Raw genomic sequence first — 14,503 nt, 5'->3', positions numbered from 1 at the left:
AGGGGACACTTTGTGAGGAGGAGGAGGATGAGGAGGAGTCAATTGAGGAGCAAGATATCTGTCCAGAGGAGGGAGTTACATAATGCTCTAGTAGTCAGTATGTAGAGCGAGGGTGGGGTGATGCAGAGCAGGCAGAGATCACGCCTCAAGCAGGGGACAGCGTTTCTTGGCCAGTTGGCAGTCTGCAGCACATGGTTGATTTCATGCTGCAGTGCCTGAGAAACGACCGTTGCATCGCCCACATTCTCAACACAACTGATTATTGGGTGTACACCCTCCTAGATCCTCACTACCGGGACAACTTACAAAGCCTCATAACACCGTTGAACCGGGAGTGTAAAATGTGGGAGTATAAGACACACTGGTGCATTCCATCATGTTCTCCTTTCCAACCAAGAGCAGTGCTGCTTGTGCTTTACAAAGCAGCTCTGTGCGTCGAGGCAGTGGAGGAAGCTCTGCACAACGAGGGAGCAGAAGCAGCGCCTCAGCACAAGGCAAGACCAGTATGGCACAAATATGGAAAAGTTTTGTGTCCCCGCCACAAATATCTACACAGACGGCTCCAGTCAGCAGGAGGCAACGTTTCCGTCAGATGGTGACAGACTACTTGTCTTGCACTCTCAGTGTACTCCCAGACGGCTGTTCCCCCTTCAAGTTTTGGGTCTCTAAGCTGGATACATGGCCAGAGCTTAGCTAGTGTGCATTGGAGGTGCTGGCTTGCCCTGCTGCTTGTGTATTATCGGAACGCATCTTTAGTGCCACAGGTGGTGTACTAACAGACCGTCGCATGCGACTATCCTCTGATAACGTTGACCGGCTTACTTTTCTGAAAATGAACAAGGCCTGGATCTCGCAGGATTTTGCCACTCCTCTTGCAGATTAAATAATTGGTTGGCAACAGTATCCAGGTCTCCTGTTGTGTTCATGTTTCTACCACCTGAACTGTAATCCCTGGGCTCCAACACCGCCATTTGCTGCTCAGAAGTGCCATCTTCACAGTCAACACATGACCCAGTGTTATTGGGTTTCAGTAACGTCAGCTGATCCCCTGCTGTGTGTCCGGCAATTTCTCCTGCTCCGTCCACACTCACACTACAACAGATATTAAACTTGCTTCAATTAGGCCTCAGCCTACACTCTGCTTCTCCTGGATTCCCTGGGCTCCAACACCTCCAGTTGCTGCTCAGAAGTGCCGTCTGCACAATCAAAACTTGCTCCTCTGTTATTGGGTTTCAGTAACGTCAGCTGATCCCCAGCTGTGTATCCGGCAATTTCTCCTGCTCCATCCACACTCACACTACAACAGATATTAAACTTGCTCAAATTAGGCCTCAGCCTACACTCTGCTTCTCCTGGATTCCCTGGGCTCCAACACCGCCAGTTGCTGCTCGGAAGTGCCGTCTGCACAGTCAACACTTGCTGCCGTGTTATTGGGTTTCAGTAATGTCAGCTGATCCCCTGCTGTGTATCTGGCTATTTCTCCTGCTCCGTCCACACTCACACTACAACAGATATTAAACTTGCTCCAATTAAGCCTCAGCCTACACTCTGCTTCTCCTGGATTCCCTGGGCTCCAACACCACCAGTTGCTGCCCAGAAGTGCCATCTGCACAGTCAACAGTTGCTCCTCTGTTATTGGGGTTCAGTAACGCCAGCTGCTCCCCTGTTGTGTGTGCGGCAATTTCTCCACTCTGTTTCTAGCATTGACCCTGGGCTCCAACACCTCCAGTTGCTGCTCGGAAGTGCCGTCTGCACAGTCAACACATGCTCCAGTGTTTTGGGGTTCAGTAACGTCAGCTGATCCCCAGCTGTGTGTGTGGCAATTTCTCCTGCTCTCTCCACATTGACACCACTACAGATTTTAAACTTGCTCCAATTAGGCCTCAGCCTACACTCTGTTTCTCCTGTAATCCCTGGGTTCCAACACCGCCAGTTGCTGCTCAGAAGTGTCTTTGGCACGGGTACTCCCTCCTGCCCAGCCTGGTTCCAGCACACCAGCTGTTTCCGGGTAGTGTCAAGGTCACTTTGCCTCCAATACGTTGTCCTGTCGGGTTGCGGTCGGGTTAGCCAACTCTATGGTGCCTGCAGTTTAGGTGCTTCCTATGTGGGCTGCGGGAACTGGCAATCAAGGCTGGTTCCGTAGTGCCAATAGGACAAGCTCCCCCTGTAGGACTGTGGGTTTTCAGTAACTCCGGCCGGCTCGCGGCCTAGCAATTTTTTTTTCATGTGGACCTTTCTTCTGCCTATCTGAGTTCCAGCACCATTAGCTGGTTCTTTGGAAGTCAATCTTGAATAGGTCCCCCTGGGTTCCAGTACCGTCAGCTGGTTCCAGGCAGAGCCTTTGGCTTAGGTGCCTCCTTCTCGGTATCCGAGTTCCACCAACGTCTGGTGGTCCTTGGTAGTGCTTTCTGGCACGGGTACCTCCTGTTTAGTAACCGGGTTCCAGTACCATCAGCTGGTCCTCGGTAGTTCCATTGGCTCTTGTACCTTCTGCTACCCATCTGGGTTCCAGTGCCGTCAGCTGGTTCTTGGCAGTGTCTTTTGCTCTTGTACCTTCTGCTACCCATCCTGGTTCCAGTACCGTCAGCTGGTTCCAGGCAGAGCCTTTGGCTTAGGTGCCTCCTTCTGGGTATCCGAGTTCCACCAACTGTTACGCCCACAGGGTGTGACAAGGTAAAGTGGACTCACTAGACCACTGATGGTGCAGTGGCGGCTGTATACCCGATACTCAAAAGACAGGAGAGTAGATCTCATAAACCAAAAGATATTTATTAACAAAAAGGAAACAGGTGTCAGAGGGAAAGAACCTCTGGATCACAGCACTGTACCACGTAGTGGAGCACCGGGCAAGGTGTACCCCTATACAGGGATTCCCCCGTCACAACACCAGGTGGCCTGAATGCTACGAATCCAGGACCAGAGGACGACCCATACTGACAAACTAGCAACACAGTAGAATACTCGGGCCAGCTGGTGGGGACAATCCCAGAAGCTCCATGAAATCCAGCAAGGTAGTTTCCACTGGTAGCAGGGTCTGGAGGATTCTGTGATGAGAGGCAAGACATCCTGGAGTGAGAACCGGAGAGACCAGAGAAGTCCAGAATGGGATTCACCAGAAGAGGACTCTGTGAAAATAGAGACATAAGTAAAGTGCAGAGCACAGCAGAGCGTGGCCTGAAGCTGCGGCAACAATCCAAAGAATGAACACATAGCCCAGGCACCTCCCTAAAGGGGAGGGTGCTTTTTATGCACAGAGCATCATAACACAGACGACCCTAATAGCGAACAGGTGTCCTGCTGTTTCAAGTATGTGCAGGAAGCGGGGCGCGGCTCCTAAGAGCATTTCCAGGAGACCTGCCAAGAGGATGCAGGTTCTTAGCAGAGAAAGAAGCCGCAGATCGTCTGGAGCCACGGACAGGGTGAGTAAGGCTGTGTGATAGGCGCCGGTCTCCCTGCACAGCAGAGACCGAACCTGCGGCTGAGGGCATGACACCAATGTCTGGTGGTCCTTGGTAGTGCTTTCTGGCACGGGTACCTCCTGCTAAGTAACTGGGTTCCAGTACCGTCAGCTGGTCCTCAGTAGTTCCATTGGCTCTTGTACCTTTGGCTACCGATCCAGGTTCCAGTACAGTCAGCTGGTTCTCGGCAGTGTCTTTGGCTCTTGTACCTTCTGCTACCCATCCGGGTTCCAGTACCGTCAGCTGGTTCCAGGCAGAGCCTTTGGCTTAGGTGCCTCCTTCTCGGTATCCGAGTTCCACCAATGACTGGTGGTCCTTGGTAGTGCTTCTGGCACGGGTACCTCCTTCTTAGTAACCAGGAGGTTCCAGTACCATCAGCTGGTCCTCTGTAGTTCCATTGGCTCTTGTACCTTCGGCTACCCATCCGGGTTCCAGTACCGTCAGCTGGTTCTCGGCAGTTCCTCAGCCTTCTTGTACCTTCTGCTACATTTCCAAGTTCAAGCTTTTTGAAATGGTTTTTGGTAATCACTCTGGATCTCCCTGACGGCGACCCTGAAGACGACGACCCTGAAGATCACCCCGAAGAATACGACGACCCCAGAGACGACAACCCCGGAGACGACAACCCTGGAGACGACGACCCTGAAGACCACCCCGAAGAAGACCAAGAAGCAGAAGAACAAGAAGCTGCAGAACAAAAAGCAGAAGAGCATTAAGCATAAGACTAAAAATCAGAGCAAAAGATATTATCTAAATTATAAGCAAAAGAAGACTAAGCAGTGTATGGGGGTGAGTCCTTTTCTCCTCGTGGTGCCCCTGGAAAAAACCTGCTGCTGCAGGCCAAACTGAACGCAGACAAATCCTGTTGTAACATCTTTTGTGACAGGCAGAACGGAAGGTGTAATCTTCAAAATTTTACAGATAACAACTACAGGAATACCTGTCACAAATAAGAATATGATGAAGAAGAAGAATATGAAGAAGATGAAGAAGTAGAATATGAAGAATAATAATAATTGAATAAGAAGAATATGAAGAATGGAAAAAAAAGAATAATAGGAAGAAGGTGAAGAAGAAGAAGATGAATAAGGTGAAGAAGAAGTTGATGAAAAAGATGCTGCTGCTGAGGATGATGAAGAAGAAAGTGTGGGAGAAGTAAAAAAGAAGGTGAAGAGCATGGAAGTAGTGAAACATAAATATCTGACAAAATTAAAAAAAAGCTTAACATAGTCAATATCTTTGTAACTCCGAACGTCTTAAAAAAAAAATTAGTTCCTGCTATTCTATTTGACTGGGCTAAACCTCTATGCCTTTAATGTCTCCTCCACCTACCCCAATACATTCTACATTATTCTTAGTTGTTTTCCTTCATGTATAATTAACCTACAAGGAAAGAAAGGGTTTATTTTAATTCCGATATTTGTGTCCCATTGACTTGCATTGGTTTCCGGTATCGGTATCGGCGATATCCGATTTTTTTGGATATCGGCCGATCCAATCCGATACCGATATTTTCGGATATCGGAAGGTATCGCTCAACACTAGTTGTGGCACAAATACATTTTTATCTAGTGCCAACCAGCTATATTCTTGTAGAAAGGAGCAGTATTATAGTAGTTATACTCTTGTACATAGGGAGCAGTATTAAAGTACCGTATATACTCGAGTATAAGCCGACCCGAGTATAAGCCGACCCCCCTAATTTTGCCACAAAAAACTGGGAAAACTTATTGACTCGAGTATAAGCCTAGGGTGGAAATGCAGCAACTACCGGTGAATTTCAAAAATAAAAATAGATCATTATTTCCCCATAGCTGTGCCATATAGTGCTCTACACCATTCATATTTCCCCATAGCTGTGCCCCATATAGTGCTCTGCACCGTTCACTGTGCCCCCTAGCTGTGCCATATACAGTGCTCTGCACCGTTCACTGTGCCCCCTAGCTGTGCCTTATACAGTGCTCTGCACCGTTCACTGTGCCCCATAGCTGTGCCTTATACAGTGCTCTGCACCGTTCATTGTGCCCCATTGCTGTGCCATATACGGTGCTCTGCACCGTTCACTGTGCCCCCTAGCTGTGCCTTATACGGTGCTCTGCACCGTTCATTGTGCCCCCTAGCTGTGCCTTATACGGTGCTCTGCACCGTTCATTGTGCCCCCTAGCTGTGCCTTATACGGTGCTCTGCACCGTTCACTGTGCCCCCTAGCTGTGCCTTATACGGTGCTCTGCACCGTTCACTGTGCCCCCTAGCTGTGCCTTATACGGTGCTCTGCACCGTTCATTGTGCCCCCTAGCTGTGCCTTATACGGTGCTCTGCACCGTTCACTGTGCCCCCTAGCTGTGCCTTATACGGTGCTCTGCACCGTTCATTGTGCCCCCCAGCTGTGCCTTATACGGTGCTCTGCACCGTTTATTGTGCCCCCTAGCTGTGCCTTATACGGTGCTCTGCACCGTTCACTGTGCCCCCTAGCTGTGCCATATACAGTGCTCTGCACCGTTCATTGTGCCCCCTAGCTGTGCCTTATACGGTGCTCTGCACCGTTCACTGTGCCCCCTAGCTGTGCCATATACAGTGCTCTGCACCGTTCATTGTGCCCCATAGCTGTGCCTTATACGGTGCTCTGCACCGTTCATTGTGCCCCCTAGCTGTGCCTTATACGGTGCTCTGCACCGTTCATTGTGCCCCCTAGCTGTGCCTTATACGGTGCTCTGCGCCGTTCATTGTGCCCCCTAGCTGTGCCTTATACGGTGCTCTGCACCGTTCATTGTGCCCCCTAGCTGTGCCTTATACGGTGCTCTGCACCGTTCATTGTGCCCCATAGCTGTGCCTTATACGGTGCTCTGCACCGTTCATTGTGCCCCCTAGCTGTGCCTTATACGGTGCTCTGCACCGTTCATTGTGCCCCCTAGCTGTGCCTTATACGGTGCTCTGCACCGTTCATTGTGCCCCCTAGCTGTGCCTTATACGGTGCTCTGCACCGTTCATTGTGCCCCCTAGCTGTGCCTTATACGGTGCTCTGCACCGTTCACTGTGCCCCCTAGCTGTGCCTTATAAGCTGTGGCTTATTCTAGGTATCCCACTGCTTTCAATATACCACAAACTGCAGGGATTTATGAATATCCCGCTTACAGTTCCACTTAACACTTGCAGCTCTCTGGCGCCCCCCTTACTCTCAGGTCAGATTAGGTACTGCACCCTGGGTAATTAGTCGCCAGAAAGGCTGCCTGCTATGTACTGGCTATTGGGCACGCTGCAGCGACGCGATAACTACTCCCACTCCGGCAGGAACAATAATTATTAATGCCGCAGCCGCTACAACATAACCCAACAGTCTGCACACTTCTCGCTGCCACCAGCTTCGATTAAACGGGTCCGAAGCTAACCCAACACAGTAGTACCAGTAGCGTATTTTCCCTTCAAGAGACTTAGGGTACGGTTTAGAACAGGAGAACGGACTAATATATAATATTATATCCCATAAAAATTAGGCAGTGCTTTATCAAAAATATTTTTATAAAGATGTTACAAATGAGACAATTGCAAATATGTACATGGGTAATTATAACATAAAGGGAATAAAAGAGAAAAGATAACACTCACATGTTAAAAGCATTGCAGGCAATCAGGCTAGGGCAGTTTCCATATATCCCAGTCCATGGGATGCTGCTAGCTTCAAGAGAAGACAAGAAGTCAGGAAGAAATCTAGCAGACACTGACCTGGGGCTCCTGCCACAAACTTAATACCTTAAGGCTTTGACATCACAGAAGGGCTGGCTTATCCAGACCCTCCTCTCTCTACATTCTGAGTACTTCAATCTTAAATTTATCTACTTGCTATAACTTCGCTACAAAACATGACAGAGTCAGACCAAACCTATCATTCATCTCGGATTAACGTGAGCATTCTAATGAGATCAAATATGTCCTATCTGGGATACATATTTACAGAGAAATCCCTACTTCTTTACCAGATGGAGTTAGAAGCCCGAGTTTCATGGGATGTGTATATACACCGAGTGAGACTAAGAATATATATATTCGTATTTCTAGCTTAAATCTTTTGCCTAATATAATAATAATAATCTTTATTTTTATATAGCGCTAACATATTCCGCAGCGCTTTACAGTTTTGCACACATTATCATCACTGTCCCCGATGGGGCTCACAATCTAGAATCCCTATCAGTATGTCTTTGGAATGTGGGAGGAAACCGGAGTGCCCGGAGGAAACCCACGCAAACACAGAGAGAACATACAAACTCTTTGCAGATGTTGTCCTGGGTGGGATTAGAACCCAGGACCCCAGCGCTGCAAGGCTGCAGTGCTATCCACTGTGCCACCGTGCTGCCCATATATCTAACAAAAACTAAACAAAGAATCTTTCATGAATTTTTGGAGCCACTTTTCCTTATAGCTGAACAAGAGCTTACACAGGAAATGCCAGTCGTAAATTCCATTCGGCAATAAAACCTCTCTTCCCCCATACTCTCAGAGAAGGAAAGCCAGGAATTTGCAGCTACAAACTGTTACTCCAAGAAGGGGGGCTTAGCCCACGCAGGCTAGCAAGAGAACTATTTATGATATTTCATACCATATCGTGACACATAGGAGTAGTATTATAGTAGTTATATTCTTGTACATAGGAGCAGTATTATAGTAGTTATGTTTTTGTACATGGGAGCATTATTATAGTAGTTATGTTTTTGTACATGGGAGAATTATTATAGTAGTTATATTCTTGTACATAGGGAGCAGTATTATAATAGTTATATTCTTGTACATTGGAACAGTATTATAGTAGTTATATTCTTGTACATGGGGAGCAGTATTATAGTAGTTATATTCTTGTACATAGGGGCAGTATTATAGTAGTTATATTCTTGTACATAGGGAGCTGTATTATAGTAGTTATATTCTTGTACATTGGAGCAGTATTATAGTAGTTATATTCTTGTACATGGGGAGCAGTATTATAGTAGTTATATTCTTGTACATAGTGAGCAGTATTATAGTAATTATATTCTTTTACATGGGGAGCAATATTATAGTAGTTATATTCTTGTACATAGGGGCAGTATTATAGTAGTTATATTCTTGTACATAGGGAGTTGTATTATAGTAATTATATTCTTGTACATAGGACCAGTATTATAGCAGTTATATTCTTGTACACAGGAGCAGTATTATAGTAGTTATATTCTTGTACATACAGTGCCTTGCGAAAGTATTTGGCCCCCTGGAACTTTTCATTCCTCAATCCAATTGAGAATCTGTGGAAAGAGCTGAAAACTGCTGTTCACAAACGATCTCTACCAAACCTCACTGAGCTCGAGCTGTTTGCCAAGGAAGAATGGGCAAGAATTTCAGTCTCTCAATGTACAAAACTGATAGAAACATGCCCCAAGCGACTTTCAGCTGTAATCGCAGGTGGCGCAACAAAGTGTTAAGTTAAAGGGACCGAATAATATTGCACGCCCCACTTTTCAGTTTTTGAATTTCCACAGAAATGTAAAATAACCAATAAATTTCGTTCATCTTCACAATTGTGTTCCACTTGTTGTTGATCCTTCACCAAAAATTTACATTTGGTATCTTTATGTTTGAAGCATGATATATGGGAAAAGGTTGAAAAGTTCCAGGGAGCCGAATACTTTCGCAAGGCACTATAGGGAGAAGTATTATAGTAGTTATATTCTAGTACATAGGAGCAGTATTATAGTATTTATGTTATTGTAGATAGGAGAAGTATTATAATAGTTATATTTTTGGACATAGGGGGCAGTATTATAGTAAAGTCTCCATATATCAGCCAGTATTACATATAGTATGCCTTCCTAAAGGTATGGGGCAGCATATTGTAGTGTTGATATAGACAAAATGAAGCCGGAAAATAATATATATTTTTTAATCTAATCATGCAAAAGAAACAGCACTTGAGTAAACCACACATATTATTAAGACATGAACTTAAATATTTGAGGTACAGCAAAAATGAATTAATTGTAAACAGAAGTAATTTAGAGGAAACAATTTTTAATATTTCAATTACAGTATCATTGATGGTAAAATCACTGGAGACCGGAGCTGCTCACTGCTTTGTGTCCAATTTGTTACTTGTCTGTGTTCATGTTTTTTTTCTACTGCTATGATGACAATCACATCTGTGAGGATGTAGCATCTGAAAAGACATAAATTATTATTAGATGAGGGTCGTAAACTTGAAAATGAGTGTCTGTACACCTGGATTTTGGGTGATGGAGGCACAATCTGCTCTCAACACACTGTCAAACATTAACGCCTGTGATTCACAAACCACACAGTGTTTGGTCCTCAGGGCAGAAGGGACCAATGATAATAATGAAAATAAACACCTAGGAGAAGACTGTGCAAACAATATGAGATGCAGAAACCAAACGCACAGTACCCTAACCTTCACCAAGATTAGACACAGAGAGAATATTACTCTGCAAACACAGAACCTCCACTGATATGGAATAAAATTTGTGATAACACGTCAGTAAACTAAACATCTACATTATACATAATATTCAGCTCCCTGTATACTACAAAATAAAAAACTGTGTCCAATATAAATGAAAATAGCTACAATAATACTTCTAACTATGTACAAGAATATACCGTAACTACTATAATACAACTCCCTATGTACAAGAATATAACTACTATAATACTGCTCCTATGTACAAGAATATAACTACTATAATACTGCTCCTATGTACAAGAATATAACTACTATAATACTGACCCTATGTACAAGAATATAACTACTATAATACTGCTCCTATTTACAAGAATATAACTACCATAATACTGTCCCCTATGTAAAGGAATATAGCTACTATAATACTGCTCCTATGTACAAGAATATAGCTACTATAATACTGCCCCCTATGTACAAGAATATAACTACTATAATACTGCCTCCTATGTACAAGAATATACTATAATACTGCCCCCTATGTACAAGAATATAACTACTATAATACTGTCCCCTATGTAAAGGAATATAGCTACTATAATACTGCTCCTATGTACAAGAATATAGCTACTATAATACTGCCCCCTATGTACAAGAATATAACTACTATAATACTGCCTCCTATGTACAAGAATATACTATAATACTGCCCCCTATGTACAAGAATATAACTACTATAATACTGCCCCTATGTACAAGAATATACCGTAACTACTATAATACAACTCCCTATGTACAAGAATATAACTACTATAATACTGCTCCTATGTACAAGAATATAACTACTATAATACTGCTCCTATGTACAAGAATATAACTAATATAATACTGACCCTATGTACAAGAATATAACTACTATAATACTGCTCCTATTTACAAGAATATAACTACTATAATACTGTCCCCTATGTAAAGGAATATAGCTACTATAATACTGCCCCTATGTACAAGAATATAGCTACTATAATACTGCGCCCTATGTAAAGGAATATAGCTACTATAATACTGCCCCTATGTACAAGAATATAGCTACTATAATACTGCCCCTATGTACAAGTATATAAATACTGTAATACTGCCTCCTATGTACAAGAATATAACTACTATAATACTGCCCCTATGTAAAGGAATATAGCTACTATAATATTGCCCCTATGTACAAGAATATAGCTACTATAATACTGCCCCCTATGTACAAGAATATAACTACTATAATACTGCCTCCTATGTACAAGAATATACTATAATACTGCCCCTATGTACAAGAATATAACTACTATAATACTGCCCCTATGTACAAGAATATAACTACTATAATACTGTCCCCTATGTAAAAGAATATAACTACTATAATACAGCCCCTATATACAAGAATATAACTACTATAATACTGCCCTCTATGTATAAGAATATACCTACTATAATACTGCTCCTATGTACAAGAATATAACTACTATAATACTGTTCCCTCTGTATAACAATATAACTACTACAATACTGACCCTATATACAAGAATATAACTACTATAATACTGCCTCTATGTCCAAGAATATAACTACTATAATACTGCCCCTATGTACAAGCATATAACTACTATAATACTGCCTCCTATGTACAAGAATATAGCTACTATAATACTGCCCCCTATGTACAAGAATATAACTACTATAATACTGCCCCTATGTACAAGAATATAACTACTATAATACTGTCCCCTATGTAAAAGAATATAACTACTATAATACAGCCCCTATATACAAGAATATAACTACTATAATACTGCCCTCTATGTATAAGAATATACCTACTATAATACTGCTCCTATGTACAAGAATATAACTACTATAATACTGTTCCCTCTGTATAACAATATAACTACTACAATACTGACCCTATATACAAGAATATAACTACTATAATACTGCCTCTATGTCCAAGAATATAACTACTATAATACTGCCCCTATGTACAAGCATATAACTACTATAATACTGCCTCCTATGTACAAGAATATAACTACTATAATACTGCTCCAATGTACAAGAATATAACTACTATAATACTGCCCTATGTACAAGAATATAACTACTATAATACTGCCCCTATGTACAAGTATATAACTACTATAATACTGCCCCTATGTACAAGAATATAACTACTATAACACTGAATCCTATGTACAAGAATATAACTACTATAATACTGCTCCTATGTACAAGAATGTAACTACTATAAAACTGTCCTCATGTACAACAATATAACTAGTATAATACTGCTCTTATGTACAAGAATATAACTTCTATAATGCCACTCCCTATGTACAAGAATAAAACTACTTTAATACCGCTCCATATGTACAAGAATTTAACTACTATAATACTGCCCCTATGTACAGGAATATAACTACTATAATACTGCCCATATGTATAAGAATATAACTACTATAATACTGCCCCCTATGTACAAGAATATAACTACTATAATGCTGCCTCTATGTATAAGAATATAACTACTATAATACTGCCTCTATGTACAGGAATATAACTACTAAAATTCTGTCCCTATGTATAAGAATATAAGAATATTACTACTATAATACTGCTCCCTATGTATAAGAATATAGCTCCTATAATAGTGTATTTGTTAAGAAGACTATAATTAGTATGATACCATTCCCCAGGGGCTAGAGATGATTACTATAATACTGCCCCATATGTATAAGAATATAACTACTATAATACTGCTCCTATGTACAAGAATATAACTACTATAATACTGACCCTACGTACTAGAATATAACTACTACTAGATGTTGGCCCGATTCTAACGCATCAGGTATTCTAGAATATGCATGTCCACGTAGTATATTGCCTAACCACGTAGTATATTGCCCAGCCACGTAGCATATTGCTCAGTCACATAGTATATTGCCTAGCCACATAGTATATTGCCCAGCCACGAAGTATTTTGCCTAGCCACATAGTATATTGCCCAGTGGCGTAGTATACAGCACAGAGCCATGTAGTATATTGCCCAGCCACGTAGCATATTGCCCAGCCACGTAGTATATTGCCCAGCCACATAATATATTGCCCAGACACGTAGTATATTGCCCAGCGACGTAGTATATTGCCCAGCCACGTAGTATATTGCCCAGCCACGTAGTATATTGCCCAGCCACATAGTATATTGCCCAGCCACGTAGTATATTGCCCAGCCACGTAGTATATTGCCCAGCCACGTAGTATATTGCCCAGCTACATAGTATATTGCCCAGTCACGTAGTATATTTCCCAGTCACGTAGTATACAGCACAGAGCCACGTAGTATACAGCACAGACACGTAGTATACTGCCCAGTCACGTAGTATATTTGCCAGTCACGTAGTATATTGCCCAGCCAAATAGTATATTGCCCAGTCACGTAGTATATTGCCCAGCCACGTAGTATATTGCCCAGTCACGTAGTATATTGCCCAGTCACATAGTATACAGCACAGACACGTAGTATACTGCCCAGTCACGTAGTATATTTGCCAGTCACGCAGTATATTGCCCAGCCAAATAGTATATTGCCCAGTCACGTAGTATATTGCCTAGTCACGTAGTATACAGCACAGAGCCACGTAGTATACAGCACAGACACGTAGTATACTGCCCAGTCACGTAGTATATTTGCCAGTCACGTAGTATATTGCCCAGCCACATAGTATATTGCCCAGCCACGTATTATATTGCCCAGTCAGGTAGTATATTGTCCAGCCACGTAGTATATTGCCCAGCCACGTAGTACATTGCCCAGCCACATAGTATATTGCCCAGTCACGTAGTATATTGCCCAGTCACATAGTATACAGCACAGACACGTAGTATACTGCCCAGTCACGTAGTATATTTGCCAGTCACGCAGTATATTGCCCAGCCAAATAGTATATTGCCCAGTCACGTAGTATATTGCCTAGTCACGTAGTATACAGCACAGAGCCACGTAGTATACAGCACAGACACGTAGTATACTGCCCAGTCACGTAGTATATTTGCCAGTCACGTAGTATATTGCCCAGCCACATAGTATATTGCCCAGCCACGTATTATATTGCCCAGTCAGGTAGTATATTGTCCAGCCACGTAGTACATTGCCCAGCCACATAGTATATTGCCCAGCCACGTAGTATAATGCCCAGCCACGCAGTATATTGCCTAACCACGTAGTATATTGCCCAGCCACGTAGTATATTGCCCAGCCACGTAGCATATTGCCCAGTCACATAGTATATTGCCTAGCCACATAGTATATTGCTCAGCCACGTAGTATATTGCCTAACCACGTAGTATATTGCCCAGCCACGTAGTATATTGCCCAGCCACATAGTATATTGCCTAGCCACATAGTATATTGCCCAGCCACGAAGTATTTTGCCTAGCCACATAGTATATTGCCCAGTGGCGTAGTATACAGCACAGAGCCATGTAGTATATTGCCCAGCCACGTAGCATATTGCCCAGCCACGTAGTATATTGCCCAGCCACATAATATATTGCC

Source organism: Ranitomeya imitator, chromosome 1, assembly GCF_032444005.1.
Source record: "Ranitomeya imitator isolate aRanImi1 chromosome 1, aRanImi1.pri, whole genome shotgun sequence".
In the NCBI taxonomy this organism is placed as follows: domain Eukaryota; kingdom Metazoa; phylum Chordata; class Amphibia; order Anura; family Dendrobatidae; genus Ranitomeya; species Ranitomeya imitator.
This window is presented reverse-complemented; position numbering follows the sequence as displayed.